At 43.5% G+C, this 26,287-nt stretch overlaps 1 protein-coding gene across 2 annotated transcripts in view; it reads left to right on the top strand.

The window, feature by feature from the left end:
• NR1H2 (nuclear receptor subfamily 1 group H member 2) overlaps positions 1 to 26,287 on the top strand; it is a 199,454-nt gene that overhangs the window by 68,475 nt on the left and 104,692 nt on the right. For both annotated transcript variants that reach the window (XM_082274383.1, XM_082274384.1), the window contains exon 2: positions 3,075 to 3,162. The gene's annotated coding sequence lies outside the window, so the exon portion shown is untranslated. The remainder of the gene's footprint in view (positions 1 to 3,074; positions 3,163 to 26,287) is intronic.

Here is a 26,287-nt window from a genome sequence, read left to right as displayed (position 1 = left end):
GACTACTGTCTATCACTGACTGTCTACTAAATACTAGCTTGAAGTAAGTGTATAATTATGTACCGATTTTATTTTGTGTTTTTATTGTAATGAATTTAAACATCTTTGCAGAAATCTGTTTTCACTTTAACAATTAGGAATATATTTCTGTTGATCGATCTAAACAAACCCCAATATAAAATATCCTGGAACTCCCTTGCGCGCCCACCCTCTTTGACTCATGCCTATTTTATTCTTTTTTTTTAATTGTGTCAAAGCAGCATTTAAGGCAGTTTTTCCTTTTTTTAAATCAGGCCTTTGGTACTGTTGTGTGACAGGCAATTCTTATTGCTTCGTAAAAGTCACTAAGTGAAGCCGCTTCCTATTCCTATTATGAAAAGTGGAAACACTCTTTAGAAAATGTGGTATTTTGTGCGCTGATTATTATTTGGTAACTGACAGTTTCGCCTTCCTCTGGATAAACTGCGGGTATAGGATTGTGTATATGGGATTGTATGGTTGGGTTTTCATTACTGTTTTTTTTTTTTTATTGGTTGAGCCAGATGGACTTGTCTTTTTTCAACCTGACTAAGGGCTCTTTCACACGGGCGGTCCGATCAGATCCGCCTGTCAGTTTTTTTAGGCGGATCTGATCGGATGCCCCATTCAGCCCTATGGAGCAGCGGATGTCAGCGGTGACATGTCCGCTGACACCCGCTGCCATCCGCATCCGATCCTGTCCGTGAAATCCGGGCAGATGGACACCCTATTTTCCATCCGTCCTGGGGATCGGATCGGATGAGAGCGGACAGGCGGTCCGCTCTCATCCGATCCCCCATAGAGAGTAGCAGGGGCTGTGACACCTCCCTCTCCACACTGCAAGCGGAGACGGAGCTGTCATCCGCCGGCTCAGCGGGGATCGCGGATCGATCCCCGCTGAGCAGCACGGATCCGCCTACGGAGGCGGACCGTGTGAAAGAGCCCTAACTATGGAAATATGTAACAGTGATCAAGGGCTTGGCGCAATTGCTGCTGTTTCAAATGCTTACTATGATCTCAGCTACCAAACATAAAGCCAAAACTACACGAAAATGGCTAGGAAACAGTGAGAAAGATTTTGTTGTAATTTCAAAATTAAAGTGCATGCAATGCCAAAACTTTTTATTTTTATTTTGGATAGAGTCCTGCCAGGGAGATTTCCTTTTACTTCCTGCCCCAGAAGTAAAGTAAATGTAAGAGAATACCCATACAAAGCATTGGGAAGTCCCACTTAGACTGTTGGCACTAGCAAAGGTGTTTCAATTGAACAAATTCCCACACTTCTTACAATTGCAACACCTGAAATATTTCTGAATTCCAATTACTTTCTGTCGCTACAACACAGCGATAAAAAACAGTCCAGGGTTCTAACCCTTCTTTATTGTATTCAAAACTAAAAACAAAATGTTTTGGCTTAACATACACTTTAAAGAGATTTTGGGCTCAATTCACAAAGAGTTATTTTCCTCTTAAAATCTGAGATAAAATAACTCCTAGCCTTCCTCATCAAAATGTGAGATATGTTACTCATGAAACCATGCGTTATTTTATCTTATGCAATGTCCAGTGGGATGGATATAGTAGAGAAGGATTAGAACCCTTGTCAGGTTTTATTGCTAATAAAGGGGTAAAATGTCTTAAACCGTAGAAATCTGCCAACTCACTAAGTCAGTGCAGCCCCTGTAGCATATGTATTAATACAAATGAAAAATAATGACTAGAATACCAATCCAAGGGAAGCTGCTTTCACAGGACACACATGGTGTATTTAAAAACAACTAGGTTAAATTAAGTAAATACAAAATATCGTTATAAATGTCAAATATTGAATAAAAATATTAAAGAACCACTTGTATATAAATACACTTCTTCCTCCAATAAAAAAGACAACGCTGTCGCTGGGGAGATTTCTCTTCACTTCTGTCACATAGTCAAAACAGGAAGTGAGATGAAATCCCTACAAATTAAAATAATCCCTTGAGGATTACTTTCTAATAGTTTTCCTATTAGAAAATGTCTCCTTTTTATTACTTTTCTGAGGACAACCAAAAATGTGGTATTTACTTTTACTTTCAATGATAATGGTAAGCAAGACAAATAGAGTGAGTGAATCTCCCTAACAGGAACTAAAAATGCGGGATCTAATCTATCTCCGCTCTATCCCAAACTATAAAAAATACGTTCTACCTTTTAATTGTACTTTTAAGTAAATCAGTCCCGAGGATTCTGTGTTTTTCCATATTTAGGTTTCTATGCATTACTGTTGAGAAACTGATCCAAAAAGGTAGAGACTCCTCCAATTTGGCTATTATATTTTCACATTCCTCAAATAGCTCATGCCTTGACCACTACTTATTTAACTCATTAATTTATTTACTTAATAATTTACTTTAGCAAATTTACTTTAACTCCTTTTTATGAGTTATACACCTCACGTTTTTGGTTTGTGAGGTAAAAAAAATCATGAAGTGATAGTGAATTAACATTTTCAGCATCTCATGAAATAATAGGAAAAAATACGTCACATCATTTATTGATCTCAAGAGATATTCATTAATGAATTGATCCCTTTGTTACAAAAAATAAAAATAAAAAAATAAAATAGAAATAGAGCTTGTAAATGTTAACAAAGCTTTGAAATTTTTTCAGCCAAGGTTTTTTTCCGGTCCGACACGCATTTTCAAGGCCTTGCTGCACAGAGGGAACCTAATGGCGTTTTCTTCTTTTTTTGAGATGGGGCATTTGCAGAATTCTGGATGTTTTTTTATCCATTTGCACACAGAAGAGAAGCCTTTTGGTACAGTTTTAGATAGAGGAACTTGATTGGGAAATAGTACATTTAATATAGCCGCCAGACAGAACCCTTGTGTTTGTTACATCCTGAATTTTTAAAATGCTAAACCATTTATTTTATTTTTTTTTTTTCTGTGAAAGCTGCCTTGGTTCTTGGTTTTACCATTGTTTTGTTTTATTTTTATAGTTTATGTAGTTATAGTTATATAAGGTTATAGTTTTAATACACTGTGTACTTCATAATTTAAATCTTATCTGTACAGGTTCAGATGCTGCCAGGAGTACAACCCATTCACTATGAAGGAAGGGCTTTAAGCTTCTATTCAAGAACTTCTTTTGCTAAACATTGTGGTAGGTTAAAATGTCTCCTGTTTGTCTTGTAAATGTTTATCAATAATTTTTTTTTTAACATGTTATAACTGAAGCTTCTCTTTCAGGGCCGGTTCACACTCTTGCGAGTGCGGCGATCGCATGTAATATCGGAGCGCACTGCTCCTTCATTACATGCGATCGGATGTGCGGTGCGAATTCAGCCATAAACTTTGTATGGCTGAAATTCGCACTGCACCTGCACAAAAGACGCACAGGACCCTTTTTTTCCAGCCGCATCCGGATCGGATCGCACAGTGGTTCACACTTGTGCGATCCGATCCTGTGCGAACTGTCAGATCGCACTGCGATATGCGATCAAACTGGGGGTGTCGTTAACATTTAATTGATACCCCCTGCGTATCGCATATGGCAGTGTTAACGGCCAGATGGCCATTTGCAATGCGGGAACAGGCTGCGAATTCGCAGCCTTCCCGCATCACACAAGTGTGAACCGGGACTAAGTCTCCTCTCAAAAATATTAAATGTCTGCAGCTACAAATACTGTAGACGCTGACTTTAAAATTTAAAATAAAAAAACACTTACCTGTCCAGGGGTCCAGCGCTGCCCTTATCCGAGGCTGTTCTTTACTGGGCTTCAGGTCCCTAGTGCCGGCATCTTAACTAAGGCAAAACCGCTTTCAAGCCTTGTGGCTTCACAGCCAGCTTCCCACTGCACATGAGTGAGCCACGCCACACTTTGTGAATAATCCTGCGGTGTTCTGGGACCTGTGATGTGTCCCAGGAGGCTGCCGGTGAAGGGAAGGGATAAACTTGCTCGGAACACCCCAGCCCACAGCGATCCGGGCAGAAGTGGAAGTGGGTATCCGTCAAAGCCAAAACTGCCCACCAAAAAAAAAAAACGAAGTGCCAAATGTGGTGGTGGTGGTGGTGGTAGGGGGGGAGGGGGTCAGGCAAACAAACAGAACTTCCCCTTTTGGGTGAAGCTCTACTTTAATGTTAGAATTCACTTTCTGTAGATCTCAAAGTTTCATGCTCCTCGTTCACTGATTCCCTCTTCAGTACTTACATTTTTCTTCATGTTTGTGGGTGGGCAGATAGATCAAGGCTAGAGGTACTAGTGTTATCTGTTTTGCATGATATCCTATAGCTATGTCAACCCTAAAACCAAGGAAGTGAAAGTGCATTCTTTGTCTGCCTCATTCTCACTTCCTTGGCTTTTGCAGAGAGGCACAAACCCCAGTCATTTAGTATGGATATGCGCAGGTGACGGTTTTCCATCAATAACCCCAACTGCTGCCACATTGACATGGACACAGTTTGTGCTTTTGACAGAAAAATCTAAAAAGTGCTAGTCCTCATAGGCAGTGTTCAAACAGATTAGATCAGTTCATGCGGTGTACATAATTCCAGTGTAACGTTACTCCCAGTAGACCCAGCCTTGCAGGACCAATAGGTAAGGAACCACTGGCACACTTGCGCTTTTCTAGTGACCACCACTGTACATATGCATTTCTCCACTGTGTATTGTGGGGTATGCTGCGCACATCTAAGACTGAAATAAATTAGAAACAAAAGAAATAAATGAATGAGCTGCCAACACGTTGATCTATGAATTAGAGTAGTAGATCCGCATGAAAGATTAAAAACAAATAGGTGTGGCGCTAAGATGAATGTATATGAACTGCAAAGTCCTTAACAGCAGATAGTCCAAATCTGTATAATCAAAATCCAACAGGAAAAAAGACAGGGTGCTCCAAAAGATATTCCAAACTCCAATCACCGTGTGTAGGGAGAACCGCCACCAAAACACAAGCTGGCCTCTTACCACAATGATTTGACCCCCATTACAGAGATCGGATTCAGCCTGTAAAATATCCACTGGTTAGCCGGTGCCAATGCCTTCACTGACCGCTTCACTCCCAATCGGATAGTGTCACATGAAAAGGAAAGGGACAACTCCCATAGCATAATACTGCATATTAAGCTTTATTTAGCACAGGGTAACAAATGGCAACTCACGTTTGGTGATGTGCAAACAGGCATGTAAAGTTTGTATAAACCGGAACGTCCCTGTAGTATGTATCCTGCCGAAAAAATGGCCGCCGCGTCTCCCTCGTGGACTCGGCGTGACGCACTGCAGGCTCCTCCTACGCGTTTCATCAGATGTTGATGTCGTCAGGGGCACACTTTTCCTCTGACCGTCACTGTTTCAGCATAATTCTCTACTAACCTCCAATGTAACTACACACTTTTCTACTGACTACAGGCTTACTTTTGCACTGACTGCCATCATAAAGGCACTGCCACGTACCGCAAGCTGCTGCACTGTGCACACTGTGCTGTAGACTGCATTCCCCAGACTGCTGAACTTTGTTCGCTATTGTATATTCATGATTTGGTACTTGATTATGTTTAAAAAAAAACTAGTATCCTTTTGCTAGTCATCTTTAATCAGTATGGCTTTTAAAACTATAAAAAAACAAAAGTTTTAAACACCTTACCATCACACCCTTACCATATGAACAAAAGTATGTGAAAATCTTACCAAAGTAGAGGAGGGGGAGTAGGTGACATGTGACAGAAGCACTGTAACAGTATTTGCATGATAAGTGACACTAATGCCTGATACACTGGTTGAATGAAAAAAAAAAACTGTCCGCTCTGGTCAGAGCCACTGTACTAACCATCCAAAGTTTTCCAGCATGCTCGTCCGGCAAGCTGGCAAAACCCCCGGACAGACCAACATACACACAGGCCGAAAACGTTGGCTGTTTTTTTTTTTTTTTTTGAACCGGTCGATATCACCCGACATTCTGCCCATGTGTACGGGGGGCTTAAGAGAGTCTGTTTTGTCAGAAAAAGGTTGACCTATATCAGAACAGATTGTCCAGTGGAAGAGTCTAATTATAGATAATTGGAAAAGGCTGTATTTAGTCAGGGCTCTCCTGTGGTAGCTGTTGCTGAGGCAACATACACTTTATTACCAAAGGTATTGGGACACCTGCCTTTACACACGTAGGAACTTTAATGGCATCCCACTGTTAGTCCATAGGGTTCAATATTGAGTTGGCCCAACCTTTGCAGCTATAACAGCTTCAGCTCTTCTGGGAAGGCTGTCCACAAGGTTTAGGAGTGTGTCTATGGGAATGTTTGACCATTCTTCCAGAAGCGCATTTGTGAGGTCAGGCACTGATGTTGGAGAGAAGGCCTGGCTTGCTGTCTGCACACTAATTCATCCTAAAGGTGTTCTATTAGGTTGAGGTTAGGACTAAGTGCAGGCCAGTCAAGTTCCTCCACTCCAAACTCGCTTACCCGTGTCTTTATGGACCTTGCTTTGTGCACTGGTGCGCAATCAGGAACAGGAAGGGTATACCCCAAACATTTCCCACTAAGTTGGGAGCATGAAATTGCCCAAAATGTCTTGGTATGCTGTCGCCTTAGGAGTTCCCTTCACTGGAACTAAGGGGCCAAGTCCAGCCCCTGAAAAACAACCCCACACCATAATCCCCCCTCAACCAAAGGGTTTGGACCAGTGCATAAAACAAGGTCCATTCATCCCAAACATCCCAAAGAAAGCCTTCACGCAGAACATTTCAGACGCTATGGTTGAGCTCTGTATATACAAAGGAGCATGGGGGAGCCCATGACCATAATGAGGATGGTATTAGCACAGCCCCAAATGATCCACAATGGCTCAAAAGGGATATGATCCATAAATATTTAGACAGAATAAGGGTGGATAAAGCACCTGGACCAGATGGCATCCACCCATGCATCCTAAAAGAATTGAGCACTGTAATTTCAAAGCCTTTGTTTCTAAATTTTTAAGGACTGGAATAGTACCACTGGATTGGCGAAGGGCCAATGTGGTACCTATATTTAAAAAGGGATCAAAGTCTTTGCCAAGTAACTATGGACCTGTTAGTTTAACTTCTATAGTCAGGCAGATACTGGAGAGTTTAATAAAAAACCACATAGATGAGTTCTTTCTGGAAAAAAATATTTAAGCAACAGACAGCATGGATTCATGAAAGACAGAAGTTGTCAAACAAACCTGATTTCTTTTTTGATGAGGTAAGTAAAACCTTGGACAGAGGGGTGGCTGTGGACGTAGTATACTTGGATTTTGCAAAAGCGTTTGACACAGTTCCCCACACACGGCTAATTTGTAAGGTAAAGTCTACTGGCTTGGAAAGATTGGTTTGTAATTGGATAGAAAATTGGCTAAAAGATAGAATTCAGAGAGTAGTGGTTACTGATTCTTACTCTGAATGGTCTAAGGTTATCAGTGGTGTATCCCAGAGTTCAGTGTTGGGACCCTTACTTTTTAATATCTTTATAAATGATATAGGATCTGGGATTAAAAGTACCATTTCAGTCTTTGCAGATGACACCAAGCTTTGCAGAGGAATAACTTCTTTACAGGATGTCTCCAATTTACAAGCCAACCTCAATGCACTGTTTCATTGGGCAACTATGTGGCAAATGAGGTTTAATGTTGATAAATGTAAAGTTATGCACTTTGGGGCTAAGAATATGCATGCATCATACATACCAGGTGCAGTAGAACTGGGGCAATCCATAGCGGAGAAGGATCTGGGTGTTCTGGTGGATCATAAGCTTAATAATAGCATGCAATTCCAAGCTGCTGTTTCCAAAGCAAGCAAAGTCCTTTCTTGTATTAACAGAGGCATGGACTTCAGAGAGCGAAATATCATTTTGCCCCTGTACAAATCATTAGTAAGACCTCATCTGGAATATGCAGTTCAGTTTTGGGCACCAGTTCTTAAAAAGGATATCGGGGAACTGGATAAAGTGCAGAGAAGGGCAACCAAACTGATAAGAGGCATGGAGGAGCTCAGCTATGAGAAAAGATTAGAGGAACTGAATTTATTCTCTCTTGAGAAGAGGAGATTAAGGGGGGATATGATCAACATGTATAAGTACATAAGGGGTCCATATAGTGAACTTGGTGTTGAGTTGTTAACTTTAAGGTCAACACAGAGGACAAGGGGGCACTCTTTTTACGTCTAGAGGAAAACAGATTTCACCTCCAAATACGGAAAGGTTTCTTCACCGTAAGAGCTGTGAAAATGTGGAATAGACTCCCTCCAGAGGTGTTTCTGGCTAGCTCACTAGATTGCTTTAAAAAAGGTTGGATTCTTTCCTGGGTGTACTTAATATACAGTAAGTGGGTACTAACATTTTTTTTTTTAGGTAAAGTTGATTCAGGAAGGATTTTTTTTTCCCCTACTGTAGCAAATTGGATCATGCTTTGCTGTTTTTTTTCGCCTTCCTCTGGGTCAACTGTGGGTATAGGATTGTGTATATGGGATTGTATGGTTGGGTTTTCAATACTGATTTTTTTTTTTTTTTGGTTGAACCAGATGGACATGTGTTTTTTTTCAACCTGACTAACTATGTAACTATGTTGAGAATTAAGGAGTGGTATCTAGGGGCTCCAACTAGTTGCAGTCGCTACCGAAAAAACGGGCCACTCCCCCCTATAAATGGCCTTCACAGCACGGAGCACATGGAAGGGCAATGCTTGCAAAACAAAACCAAAGAGAATTCCTAGCTCAACTGGCCAGCCAGTCTGCTACCAGCCAAGTTATCCTGTCTAACAGTTTGTGTTAAATACAGGGGTTTTAGTCTCTGCTTCTACTTTGATTCATGTTGTCAAACTTCCCTGCTTCCCTTCAAAGATGGGTGGATCTGCTCACTGCTCTCGAGCAACTTCTTTTTCAAGGGGTCATAATCTTCACCCAAAAGCAGGAAATACTTCAGGACTTCTAATCAATCCTGTTCCCAGTTCCCAAGTCGAAGGGAGGCTTTTGCCTCATACTGCATCAACACATTCTCAACAAGTTCCTTGGGATTCAGAAATTCTGTATGGATTTGCCATGGGTGCCGCCATCTTTAGTGTGGGCAATAGAACTGTTTTTCCCATTGACTTGTATGGGAAATCATTTTCCCTGTGCTTCCCATAGACTTGCATTGGCAGCCATTTTTGAGTAGCCCTATGGAGCTACACAGGCGGCGTGACCTTTCACATACCAGGCTGATGTCATTTCCTGTAACTCTCACTTTCCTGTAGCAGATTGATTCAGGAGGTCTTTTTTGAAGGTGGTAAAGTACTGGGGTCTTTGTGGGCATAACCCTGCGCATTCTGCTATCTGTATATATTTCAGGGGGACTCCGCAGGCTGCGGTGATCGGCGGCTGGGACCGCGGTCAGCATTTTTAAAGTGACAGTACTCCTTTTTTTCTGTGAATTACTCTGGAGTCCCAGGTGGGGATTTCACCCTCAGACCCCCTTAGTGCGACAACTGGACCTTCCGGATCGCAGTCGCTGGCCGCAATTTCAGCAGCACTGGAAAACACTGGAAAGGTGGATTTTGTAATGAAAAAGGTTACTAGCTGAAAACGGCCGCTGCCTTCATCATTGGTGGGGTCCTCTGATTCAGAGACTGATATGGTCACCACAGATGCCCCCCTACCTGAGGGGTCACTGTCCTTGCAATCGGATGGTGAAGAGGACCCGTCATCCTTAGCTGCAGCGCGGGAACGCGCTTTGGTGGAAGCCCTGATTGTTTCAGTAAGGTAAACTTTAAAAATGGCAGATGAGCCCACGCCTGCAGGGACACGGGTGTCTTTTGGCTCCTGCAAGATCCAAAAATGGAGCAAGGTTTTTTCTCGTCCCAAGAATTTTCATGATATTGTTAATGACCAATGCCGGCGCATGAAACACGTGCTAGTAGCGCCTAAGCGATTTAAACGCTGCTATTATGCTGAAGCAGTTTCCAACCATTGGACAGTACTGCCTAAGGTGGATCATCCGGTTTCCAGGTTGAACAAATCTACTATAGTGCCTGTGGAAGATTCCCTGTTTTTTACAGATCCGGTGAACAGGCGGGTTGAATCCCTTTCCCACCATCTTCATGTGTTGGCGGGTTCTATCCTTAAACCGGTTTTTGTGTCTGTTTTGGTATCACAGACGGTTACGGAATGGATCAAGGTTCTGAAGGGGAACTTGGATCCTGACATAGTTCCCCCGGAGCTGATGGAACTTATGGACCAGATGGCTCAGGCCCTGGTGTTCCTGTGTGATGGGTCCTTGGATGCATCACACAGGACGCATGGTTTGGCTGAAGAGCTGGTCGGCTGACCAGGCTTCTAAGAAGGCCTTAACATAACTTCCTTTTCTGAGATTTATTATTTGGCAACCCGCTGGATGAGTTGATCAAGGGTCTGACTCAATCCTCAGGTCTTCCTTAATCCTCCAAAGGTAAAACACCCCATAATACGCGGGAGCCTTCCTTCACCGCTCATAGACATTTTTTTCGTGCCTCCGTGGCATAAGAAAAAGGTAAGCCGTTCAGAGCTTCTGGAGGGACTAAGAAACCCTGGGGCAAGCCAGTCAGTCTGGTTCTGCGGACAAGTCCTCTTCAGCATGAAGGGGCACCCTCACCCGTTTCTGGGGTGGGTGGACGTCTGTGCTTCTTTCAGGATTCCTGGACTTCCTTCATTCAAGACAAATGGGTACACAAACTGATTTGGCTTGGGTACAAGATCGAATTTCGGTCCTAGCCGCCGGCGGACATGTTCTTTCTGTCTCCAGATCGTTTGAAGGATCTCCTGGAGGCTGTGCAGGATCTCTTTGCTCAAGGAGTGATTGTGCCAGTTCCTGTGCAGGAACGTTTTCAAGGTTTCTATTAAAACCTGTTCACAGTCCCCAGAAAGGAGGCCTATACTCTTTCTGAACTCTCTGAACCGCTTTGTGCGGGTGCAGAAGTTTTGAATGGAGTCCACTCGGTCAGTGGTGGCATCTTTGAATTAGGGGGATTTTCTGGCCTCCATCGATTTCCAAGATGCGAATTTGCACGTCCCCATCTTCGAGGAACACCAGCGATTTCCTCCAATTTGCGATGGCAGAGGAGCATTTTCAATTTTTGGCATTACCCTTTGGTCTCGCCTCCGCTCCCAGAGTTTTTACCAAGGTCCTGGCCCCAGTGTTGGCCTTGTTATGTCAGAGAGGGATTGCGATTTTGGGATATCTGGACGATCTCCTATTACGAGCAGACCCTCGCTCGGATCTGTTGGGCGACCTCTCAATTATAGTGCAAACCCTTCAGGAATTCGGGTGGACGATCAATTTAAAAAAATCTGCTTTGACGCCCTCCGTATGGGTGACTTATCTGGGGCTGACTCTAGACTCTGCCTTGGCGAAGTTCTTTCTTCCCTTGAAAAAGCTTTAGAAATTGCAAGTGGCGATCAGGTTGTTGTTGTAAACCGATCGGTCTTCCCTACAGACTTGCATAAGAGCCCGGGGTCTGATGGTATCAACCTTCGAGGCGGTTCCGTTTGCTCAATCTCACTCGAGGCCTCTGCAAAAAGAGATTCTTGCAAAATAGACCAGAAGATATGTTTGAGACATCTCACAAGGTCGGCTCTATTCTGGTGGATCCAGTCACCAGTTTTGTGTCAGGGCAAGTCCTTCCTGCCGCTGTTCTGGATGGTGGTCACTGGTCACCACGGATGCCAGCCTGTCAGGCTGGGGTGGAGTGCTGGGGAAGCTCTGTCCCCAGGGGACTTGGTCGAGAGAGGAGTCTTCCTTGCAGATCAATATTCTGGAGCTCGGAGCGATCAAGCTTTGCCTGTTCCACTGGATGAAACGGCTACATGGTTCTACGGTTCGGATTCAATCGGACAATGCCACGGCTGTGGCATACGTCAGTCATCAAGGGGGCACCAAGAGTGTCCTGGCAGCCAAGGAGGTGGCCGAGATCCTGGTATGGGCAGAAGACAATGTTCCGGCTCTTTGCGCAGTCCACATTCCGGGTTTGGAGAATTAACAAGCGGATTACCTGAGTCATCAGGTGCTGGATAAAGGGGAATGGTCCCTTCACCCAGAGGTGTTTCATCTCCTGTGCGTCCGGTGGGGGACTCTGGAGGTGGATTTGTTTGCGTCTCGCCTCAACAGAAAAATCCAGAGGTTTGTGGCCAGGTCTCGGGATCCTCTACCCGACGCCACAGACGCTTTGGTGGCTCCTTGGAGCCTGTATCGGCTGATTTATGCCTTCCCTCATACTCCTGCCGGGGTTTCGTTGCAGGGTGGAGGTGGAAGGAATTCTGGTCGTTCTGGTGGCCCCAAACTGGCCTTGTCGGTCTTGGTATGCAGACCTAGTAAAAATGGTAGTCAATCCTCTGTGGAGACTTCTTCTGCGGGAGGATCTGCTGTCCCAGGGACCGATCTTCCATCCTGCTTTACGGTCGCTGGCTTTAACAGCATGGCAAGGCCAGGAAGGTGATGTCTAGAAAGACCTATCGTCGTACGTGGAAATCGTACATTTCATGGTGTGAATCGCTGCAGCTGCACCCTCGCTTGTTCTCTATAGCTAGGGTTTTGGCCTTTTTGCAAAGAGGGGTTGACCAGCGGTTGGCTTGGGGCACTTTCAAGGCCCAGGTGTCAGCCTTGGCCATTTACTTCCAATGTCCATTGGCTACTAATTCCCTGATTAATACTTTTATTCATGGGGTGCGTCACCTGGCTCCCCCGCGGAGATCCCCGTTGCCTCCGTGGGATCTCAATCTGGTTCTGTCTGTTCTTCAAAAGCCTCCTTTTGAGAACATTAGAGAAATTTCTCTGCTTTCTTTATCCAAGAACGTTGCCTTTTCCGGTGGCAATTAGTTCTGCCCGCAGAGAGTCTGAGTTGGCAGCTTTGTTCCTGTTGTTCGCCTTATTTGGTGGTTCTCTGACCTAATCTGTCTTTTCTTCCTAAGATTGTGTCAGATTTTCATCTCAATGAAGACATTGTGTTGCCTTCCCTATGTCCTAAGCCTAAGCATCCCAAGGAAATTGCCTTGCACTCTCTGGATGTGGTTTGGGCGATAAGGGTTTATCTGACGGTAACCGAGTCTTCTAGAAGATCGGACACTTTTTTTTCTTTTTGAAGGACCTCAGAAAGGTTTGGCTGCGTCTGCTGATGGATCAGGTAGACGGTTGTTCAGGCTTATTGGCTGAAGGGTCAGGTTCCTCCTTTCTCTGTGACGGCGCTTTCTACCAGAGCGCTGAGTGCCTGTTGGGCTTTTCATCATCAGGCCTCAGTAGTGCAAGTTTGTAAAGCAGCGACTAGGTCGTCTGTGCACACTTTTACAAAATTCTACAAGGTAGATTTGTTGGCATCTTCTAATGCTTCCTGTGCTGCCACGCAGCTTTAACTGTCTAGCAGTTGTTATTACATGTTATGTTATGCTATGTTATTGGTATCTTCCTTGCACCCCTGCTGTTTCTGGCTAGATGGTTTCTCCCATCTCCATTTTCCTGCTGTATCTACCATTTTGTTTAGTTGTTATGAGGAGACTGCAGAGTGTGGAAGCTGTGTAACTTCATTGTAAATTTACCTATGGAAAAGCCTCTATGTTTATGCCTTTGCTAACTTGAAGCATAAAGAAGCATTGGAGAACACCTCTGGAGTCTTTATTCATTGAGTAAACTATCTGTTAAAGCCATCATTCAACCTGCTGCACACACTTAGAGACTGGGGGTCTACAAGAAGGTCACAGGTACAATCGATGCTGAGACAGAACAGTAAATTTACATGAAGAATCCATCACAGGTATCTCTGCAGCTTAAGAAAAGTAAATTTACAGGAATACACAGCTTCAGAGAGTACAGTTCCAAAAAGTACTTGAAGTAAATGTCCATGGTAATATACAGCTTCAGAACTGTAAGTACCAAACTTGTCTGTGAGTCACCAGAAGCATTACTCTGCATATGAAACCAGCCACCTATTACTGCTTCATTACTGTTACAGCCTTCTGAGGTGATCCAGTTTGAACTAGTTCCATCACTAGCCACTATTGTAACAAAAAATACCTCAGCCAGCCTGCTTAATAACAGAAGTCACTACTTACAGAGCTGAGCTCTGGCAGATTTCTAACAAGACACCAGAAATACAGTACTTATTATGTCTGACAGAGATCTCGCAGAGTTACCTGCATTTAGTCAAGATAAAGCAGACTCCTTACTTCATTCTGCTCGTCCTGTCAGAGCCCCTCATCCATCCTTGAAGGCAAGGGAGGTTTATGAAGCAAGTAAGGAAGAAACCTCTAGTAACCTGACTGCATTATGGGAAAAGACTTTAAGTTGTATAACAGCCACTAATGTAACTAGCAACAATTCTGAGCAATTGAACACTGCTCTCTCAAGGGTTAAGAAGGCATTTGAGAATTATAAAAGACTTTCTGAGAAGTACTATTCCCTATTGTCACATTCCAACATAGAGGAAGCTGCATTGGAATTAAAGGACTTTACTTCTAATGACCAGCAGAGGCATAGTACATATCTTGAAGCAAAGGCACAGATAGAAGGGAGATTGGCACAGCTATATGAGACTATATCCTGTAACTCTGCTTCTTCAAGACACTCAGGAAAATCTTCTAGGTCTGCCCGCTCATATCATAAATCTTCTTCTAAGTCATTGCGGTCCTGCTCTATAAGGTCAATACTGAGCGACCAAATACTCAAAGCTCGCCAAAAGGTTGCAGTAGCCCAGGTTCAAGCCGCCTGCTCTGAAAAAGAAGCAGCCATCAAGGCAGAAGCTAAATGCAAGGAAGCAGAAGCTAAATGCAAGGAAGCAGAAGCTAAACGCATTCAGGCAAGAATACAAGCAGAAACAGAGGCTCAGCTAGAAATTCTTCAGAAGAATAGAGAAAAGGAAGTAGCTTTAGCAGAGTTATCTGTCTTGGAACAAGCCCTATTGGAAGAAGAAGGAGCAGCTTGTACCAGCTTGGCTGCTTTTCAAGACCCTGTGGAAAGGACCCTACAGTTTGTCTTAACTCAGAACCACGACAATACAGTCCCACCTACAGTTGGAGATTCTTCTCATAATCATCAAGCAAGTGGATCAGAAGGCAATGTGTCGCCAAAGCAAGCTGGTCAACTAGACACACCTACTAACAGAGACCCTCCACAACTACCGCACGTCACAAAATCAAGTGAATCAACCTACGCAGCTCATGTGCCACCACAACCCTATGTGCATAGAGATTACAAGGGCACAGCAGAAGACTACAGAATGAACTCTATACCCCCTTTGATACAGCTCTCTTTGACTTCAAATGCTCAGAGACCTTCAGACAACAGACCCTTACCTAAATTAAACCCATCTGCAACACCTTTCTCTCTACCTACCAGCCAACATCAGATACCAACCATGGTCCAAGACGGCGCACCATCAGTAGACCCTGTGGCTATAAAAACTGAAAGCACTGACATTGCAGAGTTCAGCAAGTATATGATTCGACGAGAGTTGATTACAACTGGACTGTCTGGATTTGATGACCGCCCAGAGAACTACAGGAGTTGGAGATCTACATTTAAGGCGGTAACCAATAACTTGGACATTGATCCTCAAGCAGAACTTGACTTACTAATAAAGTGGTTGGGGCGTCAATCTTCAGAACAAGTAAAGAGACTTAAATCTGTCTACATTTATAACTTTAAAGCAGGCCTTGATGCTGCCTGGGAACGTCTAGAACAAGACTATGGGAGCCCCGAAGTCATTGAATCTGCCTTATTCCAGAGACTTAACGACTTTCCTAAAATCTCTGTTAAGGACAATCATAAGCTTAGAGAGTTAGGTGACCTCCTTCAAGAACTTGAAATTGCTAAGTTAGATCCTAGTTTACCAGGTCTTAGCTATTTAGACACTGCTCAGGGCGTAAATCCTATTGTAGCAAAGTTGCCTAGTTATCTTCAGGGAAAGTGGACTAGTGTAGGATCAAAGTATAAGTATGAGCATTGTGTTTCCTTCCCTCCCTTTTCTTATTTTTCAGAGTTCGTGCGGAAGGTTGCAAGATCCAAGAATGACCCAAGCTTCTTCTATCCAGATACAACCACCATTCCTTTAAGTACTTCAAGGGGTATTGCCACCAACGGTAAATTCAAGGATTTAAGGCATCCTATTGCAGTGGGGAAGATCGCGATAGCATCCAACGTCTTAGCTACAGACATCAAAGCTAGCAATCTTAATCAACAGTGTCCTATTCATAATGCGCCACACTCTCTCTCCAAATGTCGTGCATTTAAGGACAAGCCTATTGAAGAACGCAAGTCATTTCTCAAAGAGCATAATATTTGTTTTAAGTGTTGTGCATCCTCCGATCATTTAGCTAGAGACTGTAAGATCGCCATGAGATGTTCTCTCTGCAACAGTGACAAACATGTGGACGCTCTTCATTCAGATCTGTTCAAAAGGAAACCTTCACTCGGCAGCAACCCCAAGACTACATCAGATGATGGCGGGGAGAGAACTGAGCAATATGCCGACCCCGTAACCACAAGGTGTACAGAGGTATGTGGAGAAGGGCTTCATAGCAAGTCTTGTAGCAAGATATGTCTTGTAAGAGTTTTTCCTGAAGGATGTCCACAAAAATCCATAAAAATGTATGCCATACTCGATGATCAGAGCAATCGCTCATTGGCCAGTACAGAATTTTTTGACCTATTCAACATTCAAGGAGAGACCTGGTCCTATACCTTGCAGACATGTGCAGGAAAGGTCAATACTTCTGGAAGAAGAGCCCATGGCTTCGTAGTTGCATCAGAATATGAGGACACAGAGTTTCCTCTTCCAACTCTAATCAAATGTGATCAGCTACCGAACAACAGAGAAGAAATCCCCACACCAGAGGTTGCACGTCATCACCCTCATTTGAGTCACATTGCTAACTACATTCCACCACTTAACAAGGATGTTAAGATTTTGATTCTACTAGGGAGAGACATTCCTAGAGTTCATAAAATAAGAGAGTTATGTAACGGTCCAGATGATGCTCCTCAGGCCCAGAAACTCGATCTTGGATGGGTGATAATAGGAGAAGTCTGCTTAGACCAATCTCACAAGCTCTTGGATGTAGCTTCCTACAAAACTAATGTTACCTGTCAATTGATGAAATGTCCATCGCACTATTATGTGAAGGAAAGACTGGATTTTAAGAACGAAGTTCCATATCAAGCACTCCAAAGCATTAACTGCAAGCTCACTTCTCAAAAGGACTTTGGTGATTCAGTGTACCAGACTACTTGTGATGACAACAAGATTGCTCCTTCAGTCGAAGACAAGGAGCTCATTAAGATTACGGATGAAGAGTTCTTCAAGGACAATTCCAACAATTGGGTAGCTCCAGTACCCTTCCGAGTACCAAGGCTTACTCTCCCTAACAATCGAGAACAAGCTTTAACCAGATTTGCTGCACTGAAGAAAACTCTCCGTAACAAACCTGAGAAGCGAGAGCACTTTCTAGCATTCATGCAGAAGATTTTAGTGCCAGCAGTTGTCCTCACACAAGCCATTTGGTTTTCAGAACCCAAGTTTTTAATGGACCAGTCTTCTACAAACTCAGAAGAATATATCGATTTCCACCTGGAGGATCCAGATACTGATCCGGAAAACTGGCCTGAAGTTGTAGCATTGAGTTCCAACATCTGCTCAAGAAGAAATTTGGAGGATGAAGATGACTCCACAGTTATGGGGGATGGAGCTGATGAATGGATGCAGGCCAAGACTCTGGTTAAGCCTCCGGACCAGCTGGAACTCAGCGAGGCTGAACTTAAGGAGGAATTCACTCGTATCCTGACTGCAAACAACCCTCATGCCCCCCAGAACATTGTGAGGTACAGTTTTAAGGAACTGGCCTACAAACCCATTAGCATCGTGGACCAGCTGGCCGTAGACTTCTCCCTGGATGGAAACATGTCACGCGAAGACTCTGATGAAGCGCGGCGACAGATGGCGAAGTTGGGAGTCATTGAAGAGACTCAGACCAACGACTCCACAGAGCCGGGAGACAAAGATACAGATGGGAAGTCTGACGCTCAGGCTAGTGAAGAATGGACAGAAGGTGAGGAAATACCATCCAGGAACAAGGAGAGAAAACTGACCAACCAGTTCAATTATAGCGAGAGAGCGTCCCAGAGCATTAACAAACCCCTGCGGGAGCGAGCTTCTCAGACAGAGCCACCTCCAAGGACCACCTTCTCCGCCACTGCAAACCAGTGGAAATTCAACCCACCACACGCTTCACACATGGGCGGAGCATGGGAACGTATGATTGGGATGGCAAGGCGCATACTGGATTCTATGTTGCTTAATGTGAGTTCTTCACGTCTTACCCATGAAGTACTTACTACATTCCTTGCTGAGGTCGCAGCAATAATCAACTCAAGACCGCTGACAGCTGTATCCACAGACCCAGAATGTCCAACTGTTTTAACTCCAGCTGCATTATTGAGCTGGAAAATTGGACAGATCCCAGCGCCAAAGAGCATCTTTGATGAAAAGGACATATATAAACGTCAATGGAGATACGCTCAATACCTTGCAGATTGTTTCTGGGACAGATGGAGGAGGGAATACCTCACACTTCTTCAAGGACGTAAAAAGTGGCAAACCCAGAAGCCTAACTTAAAGGAAGGGGACCTGGTTCTTCTAAAAGACAAGCAAACCAATCGGATCCAGTGGCCAGTTGAAGTTATTACAAAGGCCATTGCTAGTGATGATGGAAAGGTCCGAAGTGTGGAAGTCAGGATTGTAAAGGACGGGAGCCCAAAAACCTTCCTGAGACCAGTCACTGAGACAGTCCTAATTATGCCTGCTTCCAAAAATCCTGATTCAGTGTTATGTGTAGGAGTCACTTAGACCTCTAGCATAGTTAGCTTATAGGAGAGGGCTACATAGCATTATACTGTATGCAATGTTAATTGTATGTTTATGGAAAATAATTGTGTAGTGGTATCTCACGATACCAGGCGGGGAGTGTGCTGCCACGCAGCTTTAACTGTCTAGCAGTTGTTATTACATGTTATGTTATGCTATGTTATTGGTATCTTCCTTGCACCCTGCTGTTTCTGGCTAGATGGTTTCTCCCATCTCCATTTTCCTGCTGTATCTACCATTTTGTTTAGTTGTTATGAGGAGACTGCAGAGTGTGGAAGCTGTGTAACTTCATTGTAAATTTACCTATGGAAAAGCCTCTATGTTTATGCCTTTGCTAACTTGAAGCATAAAGAAGCATTGGAGAACACCTCTGGAGTCTTTATTCATTGAGTAAACTATCTGTTAAAGCCATCATTCAACCTGCTGCACACACTTAGAGACTGGGGGTCTACAAGAAGGTCACAGGTACAATCGATGCTGAGACAGAACACTTCCTTTGGCCGCAAGGTTTTGCAGGCTGCTGTTTCATAAGAGAATCATTTTTTTTTTTTCTTTGGGGGTTTTTTCTTTCATGGGGGAGCTCCTATTGTTCCTGGTTGAGCTTCATGTTACCCATTTGGCTAAGTTTAGCCTTTGGAGTTTATGTTTACTATCTGGTTGCGTTCTTCCCACCCCCCATGCCTACGCTGCTTTGGGACGTACCAACGGTCTAAGAAATAGAAGAGCTGCGTCTGTCAATGGACAATAGAGAAAACTGGATTTTTGTAAGAACTTACCGTAAAATCCTTTTCTCTTGAGTCCATTTACAGACGCAGCACCTGCTCCTCTGATTAGGGGATGGTTTTGTGTCTTCTTTCAATGCTTGCAACAAAACTGTTTTGCTGGAGCAGGGTGTGTGGGGTTATGCGTGGGCGTGGTGAATTGCTTTTTTTTCCTGCCTAGTACTACTCCTGCAAGGGGCAGCATAACCCAACGGTCTAAGAAGTATAAGAGCTGCGTCTGTCAATGGATTTAAGAGAAAAGGATTTTACGGTAAGTTCTTACAAAAATCCAGTTCTTTCCAGCACATCAACGCTACCTACTGTACATTTTGCTGTGGGCACACATTACAAACATTTGTTGCCCTTCCCTTTGGCCTGTGTGCTACAACTCGAGTCTACTGCCAACCTCTTTTCTCGCTCTACTTTGGTTTAGGGCATCCCCAATGTGGGATATCTGGACAATCCCTTGAAGAGGGAGCCATTGTCTCAGGTTTTGCCTGCCAACGTCAGCTGGAAAGTGAAGACCCCACAGAGATTCAAATGGATCCTAGTTATTAAGAAATCAGTGCTGGATCTGACATATTGTCTGAAGTATCTAGGTCTAACCTTGAATACAGCCCTTCCCCAGGGAAAGCTCCAGTCTTTTTTCCAATTTGGTACCTTACGGTTCACAAACTACTTGACATTTTGATTTTGCATGAAGTTTGTGGGTCTGATGGTGGCATGCTTTTTGGCAGTTCTTTGCACTTACACTACGTTTTCACTCCAGACTGTTGCAAGTCAACATTCTGGCAGTGTGGGACAAACCGGTTCAGTACCTGGATCATATAATGCACCTGACTAGAAAAAACAGGCTTATCCTGGCATGGTGGATATCCACCTCGGCACTGGAATCAGAGAAATTCTTTCTCCTGATGATCTTGAGGGTGCTCACATGGGTATTCATTCATGTAGGGGTCCTACATGCTCCCTAGTGCTGGGAACCTGGTCGTCAATGGAAGCTTGGCTTCCGATTCATATTCTGAGCTCATGGCAACTTGATTTTCACTTAAAAGCTGAAACTCTCTACTGTAAGGTCACCCAAACAGGGTAAAGCTACGGCTGTGGCTTGCATCAACCATCTGGGGAGCAGTAGAAGTTGTACAGCTTTAAAGAGAAGTGAACCTGATCTTCGTTTGGGCAGAACGTCAACCTTCCAGCTCCTATTGCTATGCATATAGTGTAACAGGTATGGAAAATTGTAAGTGGGCTCAGTTGATAATGTCCAGACTCCAGAGAATAGTCTCTTTACCTGGAGGTGTTTTAAGCTATGCCTCAGGTGGGTTACTCTACATGTGGAACTTCCTAGCTTCTAGTTTCCACAATAAAGAGGACAGATTTGCCAGGGCCTGGGGTCCTTGGGCCTTCACAGTAGTCTGGTAACTCAGGGATCAGTTCAACCTGATTTATACCTTTTCCCCAGTGAAGCTCCTTACTTTGCAAAAAACACAATTTGAACCTATCAGGGATATTTGTCTACCCTTAGTTATTGTTTTTCTTCCAATAGACTGTAATGCATAGATCACATGCAGGGAACTTGCCTAACACCAACAGTGTGTTGGACATACAGACTCCACTCGGCAGTTTTTTCTAAAACGGTCATGTGACAGAACTCTATCATTTTTGTTTTGTTTTTTATTATTATTTTTTGATTTATTGATTTTAAACAGGACTTTACCGCCAGATTGTTACAGGCACCTGAATGTCATTGTGACATGAGATGCAGGAGACATGGAACAGAACTACAGCATTTCTAGGATTTGGAAGTTTCTGTTATGCCATGCTTATTTTGATAGGACAGCAATAGGTATTCTCTTGACCTGCACTAGAGACCTTGTTGTTATTACTGGTTCTCTTCAATGATGTCTTCTTAGGCCTCATTCATCCAGGCATGTGAATACCGTATTTTCCGGCGTATAAGACGACTGGGCGTATAAGACAACCCCCCCTAATTTTCATCTACCGGTAATACTTCTACTTAGGTTACCTTGGAGATATTATACTCGGCGTATAAGATGACCCCCCATTTTTGGGGGATTTTTTTGAGGTTCAAAAGTAGTCTTATACGCCAGAAAATACAGTATATACGTCTACAGGAAATTTCTAAATACATATATACATGTAATCGCTTAAAATGGTATAATGCATTTTCTGTGTTCAGGTACTTTCTGTTTAGCATGCTTTTAGAAAAAATTGAAATCTGTGCATCCAGGGGAAGATTAGATACTGAGTCTAAACACATCTAAGGGCCTATTCTTCCCAATGTAAGGGGGCACTAGCCCACTTATCACCAATGTAAGAGGGCCCAGAGACAAAGCACTGTACTAGCCATAGTTGTAGATTGATGTGCCGGCCAAGAGTGACTGTATATTACTGACAAGGACATACACAATCGGTATGCTTCCAGCAAACGTGCTGCCCATTGCCATATTCTTTAGCTATGGTCCTTGGCAACAAGACAGCAGACAGCACTGTTGATGGAAAACTGTCAACAGAGCATGTCCATGCAAGAACTAACATTCGTTTGGCAGATCAATTTTAATGACCAAATATGATTCATAGCTGCAGCAGGCAGAACAATCCACCGACTGACTGTGATGCATAGTTTTGGTGCCAGAACTCTACAGGCACCGGCAGATGAGTCTATCGCCTGTTTGCGCTGCATGACCACAATGTTGATGCACAGAGATCAATGCATCACGCTGTTTACTTTTTTTTTTTTTTCCACAAAACATTATTGGAGTGTCACGATTGACATTTCAACAGAGTTGTATCCACTGCGGTTGTTTGCATTGCAATCTGCTGTGCTGAAAAAATGCAGTACTTCATAGGAATTTGGCCCTGTCTATGCATTGGGGCGCGCTGGAAATATGTGGCACTACATCTGGGGTGAATGGATAACTAAATCCAAGAACAAAAATATAATATGTTACAGTCCTTACATGTACTGGCTACATTTGTTTGCTTTTTTTAAGCTAAGAACATTTTGAGCAAATACAGAAGAAACTGTTGTTCTTTACAGAAAACGTTGTCACTGTCACTTCCTGTGAGCTGTGCCAAAGAATATCTTCTTCCTTAGCTATCTCCTGCAAACCACCTATTGTCCTGGGTGATGTACAGGATGTTTGTTATTTTCAGGATTACAGGTGAAAATAAAGCAAAAGAAGCTTAAAAAAAGAAAATGTATGTAGCCATCACACCAAGCACTGGTAAGCTGCAATAAATAACATTTTTGGGTTTCGATACACTTTAATCTGTTAAGTATAAAGTTTGCTTCTACTTACCAGGATTATTTTCTTCTGAATTTAAATAAAACAAGCACAGATGTCTTCTGTGAGCTTTTACTGTGTAACACTAATGCTGGCCATACACTATATGAAATATCATTTTAAAATCCGTCATTTGGACAGTTTGTTTGTTTTTTGTCCAGGTAATGGGCACAGATTAAGGCTCGGTTCACACTATTGCGATGCGGGAAGGCTGCGAATTCGCAGCCTGTTCCCGCATCGCACACGCACCCCCGGCAGTTCACACTGCCATATGCGATCCGCTGGGGGTGTCAATGTAATCTTAACGACACCCCCAGTTTGATCGCATATCGCAGTGCGATCGTGCAGTTCGCACAGGATCGGATCGCACAAGTGTGAACCGCTGTGCGATCCGATCCTGATGCGGCAGCAAAAATGCCTCCTGTGCGTCTTTGCTGCGGGTGCGGTGCGAATTTAGCCATACAAACTGTATGGCTAAACTCGCACCGCACAGCTGATCGCATGTCATGTCGGAGCAGTGCGCTCCGACATGACATGCAAACCCGGCACACGCAGAAGTGTGAACCGGGTCTGAAAGTTTTTTGAGCCAAAAAATTAAAGGAAAAGTTTGGAAAACTTCTGCTGAATGGATGATAAATTGAAAGGTTAATACTGTACTGGTGACCCTAGCATAAGGAACAAACTATTCAGAGAAAGGAGATACAATAAGACACGTGGCCACTCACTAAAACTAGAGGAAAGGCGGTTTAACCTTAAAATACGTAAGGGGTTCTTCACTGTCAGAGCAGTAAGGATGTGGAATTCACTTCCGCAAACAGTCGTATCAGCAGGGAGCATTGATAGTTTCAAAAAACTATTAGATGGGCACAAGAGCAAATAGATGGGGTAATGGGACTTTTTAGGTGCTATTGGTTATTAAATGATGGAGAAAAAATCATTTTTGTAAAAAATATAGAAATACATTTTATTAAAGATAGTGATACAAGAAGAATACTTTTAAAACATATAAAATCAACGAGAAAGCACTTGACTATGTCTGCTCAACATGTTTCACCATCTTGAAATGGGTTCTTCAGGAGGCTGACGAACATCTTTCACAAGTGAACATTCTTCATGGACAGTAATTGTTATTGAATATATATAATATCTGTATATGCTTTTTGATATTTTCATAATGTCCCTCATTGTGTGTAAAATGTTCACTTGTGAAAGATGTTCGTCAGCCTCCTGAAGAAGCCATTTCAAGATGGTGAAACATGTTGAGCAGACATAGTCAGGTGCTTTCTCGTTGCTTTTATATGTTTTAAAAGTATTCTTCTTGTATCACTATCTTTAATAAAATTTATTTGTATATTTTTTACAAAAATTATTTTTTCTCCATCATTTAATAACCAATAGCACCTAAAAAGTCCCATTACCCCATCTATTTGCTCTTGAACACTATTTAGGGATGTGGTGCCTGTAATAAATTCATTCTCTAGCAATATAATCTTTATAAATCTATTCGATGGGCACCTTAAAGACCAAAACATACAGGGGTATACAATGTACGGTTAACAGCAAACACACACACATCATAGGTTGAACTGGATGGACTGATGTCTTTTTTCAACCTCACAAACTATGTAACTATGTGTTTCCCGCCCGTTAAAAATTGAACTGTTGATGCTGCATGTTACCCAGAAGCAACAAATGAACAAGAAACTGAATAATTTATGTCCATTGAACGATTTATCGTTTGCTCTTGCAACCGTGTGTTCGTTTTTCATGAATGCATTTGAATGATTTTTTGTATAGTGTATTGGCAGTATAAAAAGCATTGGTGGGCTTGCTGGTAAAACCCACCTGAAATTACTGGATTTTGTTTTTTTTTCTTTCAATAAAGTTTATCAAATTTTTCAAAAGGAGTCAATACAATAAGAAAAAGTCAATACAATTGGAAAACCAGTATGGTGATATGCGACCTATGAACACATTATAGCAACAACAATTCCCGATGTACAATCAAGTGTTCAATGGAGGTCAACATCAAAAACCATACCGATTAGTAGTAATATCCAAGTAACAATTGAACCAGGCAGCATATCAAAGTGTGTGTGTGTGTATATATATATATATATATATATATATATATATATATATATATATATTTCTCTTACGTCCTCCGACAGTCGCCGCCTCTTCATATTCGTCACATATGGGGTATTAGACTTTGCTCCGAAGGAGTAGCTAGGCAACAGAATATGTTAACATTAAAGCTTTTAACATATCCCACCCTCAAGGGGTGGTCCCCTCAGTCAATACCCTCCTACTTCCTGCAACCATATCTCAGTTTCAATGTCTAGCTTGTCAGGAGTGGCTGGCTCTCTCTGTGCTGGGGCTTTGTGCCCCAGACTCTTTCTTCTTTTTTGATTTTTTGTTTGAGTTTTCTCTCTACCTTTACTTAGCTGTTCTTTTTGTCAGCGTTAGTTAGTTCTTCGGATGAAGAGGATCATGCGGGCTGGGTCTCGGGCTGATCCCCCTGGTCGCAGGTCGTGGGTCAGTGGCTTCCCAGCCTGCCATTGAGCGTTCAGCCAGGTAACGCTCCTGGCACAGTGAACGACCCATCCCTGTTCGGTGCAGGGATGATTGGTGAGGTGGCTACCTCACTGGACGCTGTGCGGTTTCTTAACCCCCATTCTGTGCGTCTTGTATGCGACTCTCCCTGCCTCATGTGCAGCGGCTTGTTCGCCTGTGCGGGTCCCCCACGCCATTGTGAGGTAAGTGTATCTATGTGGGGACCTGTCTGTCTGGGGGGGTGTCAGTCTGGGACTGTGTAACCTGCCTCTGTTCACACTGTTTGTCTCCCTATCACTCGGCTGCATGCTGTGGGCTGCAAGGGGGGGGGGGGAGCTGTGTGACACTGTGTGTGTCAGCCTTGTCAGTGTGAGAAGCTGTGTGCTGTGGGGCATGTTTTGGGCATGTTTGGGCACTATACAGCGATCGCTGCGGCGATCTGACATGTTTTTTTATACATGGATGACATGTGTGCATTACTGTACTGTGGAGCGGCGGTTTCGGCGCCAAATGGCGCCATTTTGCCTACACTCGCTCCGGCCGCATGTTCTACATGCATGGCGGCCATTTTCTTGTAGCCTCCCATAGGCTTTCATAGAGCGCCCTGGCAGCATCACTTCCTCTTCTCCAGGAACACCGATCGAGGCAGCAGCAGCGGCGAGGGTCTCCTCAGGTTATATCCTTCCTATCCATTGCCTGTGTCAGTTTTATTGTCCCTGTGGGGGTCTCATTGTGCTTGTGTGTGGTGCGGTGGGCTGCGCTCGCCGCGCTTGTTAAAGGGGCAGTTAACCCTTTAT

This window comes from Pelophylax lessonae (assembly GCF_965119305.1).
Source record: "Pelophylax lessonae genome assembly, chromosome: 12".
Lineage (NCBI taxonomy): Eukaryota > Metazoa > Chordata > Amphibia > Anura > Ranidae > Pelophylax > Pelophylax lessonae.
The sequence above is the reverse complement of the archived record's forward strand: the minus strand, read 5'-3'. Positions and strand labels throughout refer to the sequence as shown.